This window comes from Neomonachus schauinslandi, chromosome 5 (assembly GCF_002201575.2).
Source record: "Neomonachus schauinslandi chromosome 5, ASM220157v2, whole genome shotgun sequence".
Classification (NCBI taxonomy): domain Eukaryota; kingdom Metazoa; phylum Chordata; class Mammalia; order Carnivora; family Phocidae; genus Neomonachus; species Neomonachus schauinslandi.
Genome location: NC_058407.1, coordinates 166,772,166 through 166,776,657, shown reverse-complemented (window position 1 = coordinate 166,776,657; position 4,492 = coordinate 166,772,166). Strand labels below are relative to the sequence as shown.

Below are 4,492 nucleotides of genomic sequence, written 5' to 3'. Positions count from 1 at the left end.
TTACTGATTAGGAAAGACTTCTGCCACTTTGCTATTTGTTTTCTATAAGTTACATGTCTATTTTTTCCCTAGTTCCTCCGTTACTTCTTTCTTCTGTGCTTTAAAATATTTTCTTGTGTACCCTTTTAATTCCTTGTTGTTCCTTTACTATATATATAGTAAATATAGATACAAGTTATTTTTAAGTTATATATAACTTATATATAATATATATTATATATAAGTTATATATAATATATATTATATATAAGTTATATATAATTATATAAGTTATATATAATATATATAAAAATATATAATATATATAATATATAATTATATAAGTTATATTATATATATAAGTTATTTGAGGTTATTATATATATTATAATATATTTGTTGGATGTGTTGTTTTCTCATTCATTTAAATTAAAAAAAAAAAACAGTCTGTCTAGAAAATCCAATGTCTGGGCTCCATTCAGGACAATCTGTATCAATTGCTTTTTCTCCCTGTGTATGGACCATGCTTTCTTGTTTCTTTACATGCCTCATAATTTTTTGTTGAAAATGGAATATTTGGGGGCACCTGGGTTGCTCAGTTAGTTAAGCTTCTGCCTTTGGCTCAGGTCATGATCTCAGGGTCCTGGGATCGAGTCCCGCATCGGGCTCCCTGCCCAGCAGGGAGTCTGCTTCTCCCTCTCCCTCTGCCCCTCCCCCTGCTCATGCTCTCTCTCTCTCTCAAATAAGTAAATAAAATCTTAAAAAAAAAGAAAACAGAACATTTTGAATACTGTAATGTGTAACTCTGGAAATCATATTCTCCCCCTCCCCTCAGGGTTTGTCATTGTTGCATTTGTATAGTCACTCTTCTGACCTAATTTTATATTCTTCCTCATTTGTGGCTAATGAAGACTGTTATGTTAGCTTAGTGGTCGACTAAGGACTGGACAGAAGTATTCTTATCCCTTCCTGGAATGAAAAAAAGTCTCCTAATCTTTGTTGAAGGTCTCCATGCACATGTTGGGCACTCCTTCACCACACAGACTGGCAATTTATAGCTCTGCATTAGTTTTCACTTCCTGCTTGTGCAGAACCTGAAGGTCAGCCAGAAGTGAGAGCTTAGGGCCCTCTCAGGTCTTTTATTAGCATGCATACATCCCTGGGCACCTGCATTACCTTCTGGATTCTCAGAAATATGTCACAGCTCTTAAATCCCTTATGGACAACACATTCTTAGTCTTTCCTACTAAGCTTTTTGGTTAGACTACTGTTTGCCCCACTGTTTACCCAGTGCCTCAGGCAGCAGTGACTAAAACATTTGTCTGTAAATGTTTTTCAATTAACACTTCCACCTTCCACCCCCTGGTAGTGTCTCTAACACTGGTCCAGTTCAGAGTTAGGCAAAAAAAAAAAAATTAAAATAAACAAAAATAAACAAAACAAAACAAAAGCACACACAAAAAACAACACACACACAAACCTCCACAAAAAAACAAAAACAACACAGTCTTCTGAGATGATCTTATGGGGAACTACCAGATTAGTCAAAACAAATTGCTTTTGTGTGTGTGTGTGTGTGTGTGTGTGTGTGTGTGTGAATGAGGTCTGTTCTTCCTCCACCACCAGCAATATGGGCTGTTATTGTCAAAACTACCACTAACCTGGAGAGTGGGAGATTTGATTGGTGTAAGTTTAAATAGTGCAAAACTTGTTGTTTTACTGAGATTCAGTTGTTTTTCTTGAATTAGTGCCTCAGGTTGCTGCAAACCTTTGTTTAATTTCCACATCTGCAAAAAAAAAAATATTCTGACAGTTTTTGCATTTTTTTTTCCTGTTACTTTTGTTGAAGGATGGAATTTTGGAGTTCCTTCCTCTGCCATTTTCACTGACATCACTCCTCCAGTAGCATAGTTTTTTGAGAGTTATTCATGTAGTTGCATAAATCAGTAATTTGTTCCTTTTTTATTTGTGGGTAGTATTCCATTGTATAGATATACCACTTCTTAAAATTCATGCACTTTTTATAGACATCTGGGTTTTTTCCAGTTTCAAGCTATTATAATAAAGTTGCTATATACATTTGTATATATGAAGCTATGTGTGGATATATGATTTCATTTCTCTTGGATACCTACCCAAGAATGAGATTTCTGGATCATATGGTAACTATTTGTTTTAACTTAATAAGTGTGAGTCCTCAAACTGTATTTTTCTTCTTCAAATTTGTTGTAACTCGTCTAGTTCCTTTGCATTTACATATAAATTTTAGAATCAGCTTGTATAGATCTACAAAAATCTTACTAAGATTTTGATTGGCATTGTGTTAAACCCATAAATCATTTGAGAAGTATTGTCATCCTACTTATACCTAATCTTCAAATCTGTGAGCATTGTATGTCTCTCCATTTATTTAGGTCTTTCTAGATTTCTTTTAAAAGTGTTTTGTCATTTCTAGCATAAATACCCTGCACATGTTTTGTTAGTTTTATACCCAGGTATTTCTTCCTTTTTTTTTTTTTTTTAAGATGTTATTTATTTATTTATTTGAGTGAGAGAGAGAGAGAGAGCACAAGCAGGGGGAGGGTCAGAGGGAGAAGCAGACTCCCCGCTGAGCAGGGAGCCTGATGTGGGACTTGATCCCAGGACCCTGAGATCATGACCTGAGCAGAAGGCAGATGTTTAACCACCTGAGCCACCCAGGCACCCCCAGGTATTTCTTCTTTTAATGCTATTCTAAATGGTACTGTTTTCAAATTTTCAGTTTCCAACTGTTTGCTGCTAGTGCATAGATATAAAATTGTATGTTTCAATCTTTATAAATTTATTTATAGTTTTTGAAGGTTTTGTTGTGGATTTCTTGGGATTTCTATGGAGACAATTATGTGTTTATTTTTTTATTTTTATTTTTTTAAAGATTTTATTTATTTATTTGACAGAGAGAGACACAGCGAGAGAGGGAACACAAGCAGGGGGAGTGGGAGAGGGAGAAGCAGGCTTCCCGCCGAGCAGGGAGCCCGATGCGGGGCTCGATCCCAGGACCCTGGGACCATGACCTGAGCCGAAGGCAGATGCTCAATGACTGAGCCACCCAGGCGCCCCTCAAGTCAGTGTTTTACTTGGTAAACATGTCTGAGACCATGCATCCCTGGCTGCTAAGCACCATGGCGGACAGGGCTAGAAAGGTAACAGCTTTATTTTGAGCAGGGGGCAAAGACAAGGCAGCACTTTATAGCTACATTGTAACTAGATCCTGCATACAATTATGTGTTTATTAATATGGACCGTTTTTAGTTCTTCTTTTCCTATCTGTGTGCTCTTTACTTCTTTTCTTGTTTTATTATCCCAGCTCAGTATTCCAATACAATGTGAAATAGAAGTGGGGACAGGAAACATTCTTATCTTGTTTTTTAACTTAGAGAAAGCATGCAGTTTTTTGCCAGTAAGTATGATTGTCGCTCGGGGTAATTTGTAGACGCCCTTTCTCAGGTTGAGGAATTTCCTGTCTATCCCTACTTTGATGAGAGCTTTTACCCAGAATGGATGTTGAATCTTGTCAAATGCTTCTTCTGTATACATTGATATGATCATATGCTTTTTCTTCCTCTTTAGACTGTTAATAAAATGGATTGCATTAATTAATTTGCAATATTGAACCAGCCTCATATTGCTCGTATAAAACTCACTTTGTTGTGGTGTATTATTGTTTTATATACTGATGCATTCAATTTGCTACTTTTTTTGGAGATTTTATGTCTATATTCATAAGGACTATTGGTCTGTGTAGGCTTCTCTTTTTGCACTATCATGGTCTATTTGGGTATAAAAATACTGCTGGCCTCATACAACAAATTTGGGAGTATTCACTCTTATTTTCTTGAAGAGTTTCCATAAGATTGATGTTTTTCTTCTCTAAATCTTTGGTAAAATTCTCCAGAAAGGGGCGCCTGGGTGGCTCAGTGGTTAAGCGTCTGCCTTCGGCTCAGGTCTTGATCCCAGGGTCCTGGGATCGAGCCCCGCATTGGGTGCCCTGCTCAGTGGGAAGCCTGCTTCTCCCTCTCCCACTCCCCCTGCTTGTGTTCCCTCTCTCGCTGTCTCTCTCTCTGTCAAAAAATAAATTAAAAAATTTTAAAAAAATTCTTCAGAGAAATTATTGGGACCTGGAGATTTCTTCTTTGGAAAGTTTTTAACTACGAATTCAATTCTTCAAAAATATGGGACTATTCAGGGTATCTGTTTTAACTTGGGTAAATGTTGGTAGTTTGTGGTTTTTGAGAAATTTGTCCAATTCAATTATCCTTCCTTTTTTTCCTTCTCTTTTTCTTTTTCTTTTCTCCTTCCTTCCTTCCTTCCTTCTTTCCTTCCTTCCTTCCTTCCTTTTGGCTAGAGGTTTAGGAATTTTATACATCCTTTCTAAGAACTGGCTTTTGGTTTAAATTATTTATCTATTGTTCTTGCTTTCATTTAATCGATTTCTGCTCTTTTCTTTGTTATTTCCTTCTTTCTGCTTGCTTTT

General features: G+C 36.3%; 1 non-coding gene across 1 annotated transcript; it reads right to left on the bottom strand.

Moving 5' to 3' along the window:
* Window positions 1-3,104: 3,104 nt before the first annotated feature.
* On the bottom strand, window positions 3,105-3,235 carry LOC123324999. The gene has a single exon (XR_006540168.1). It is a non-coding gene; the product is annotated as a small nucleolar RNA SNORA63 (small nucleolar RNA).
* Between the last annotated feature and the right edge of the window lie 1,257 nt (window positions 3,236-4,492).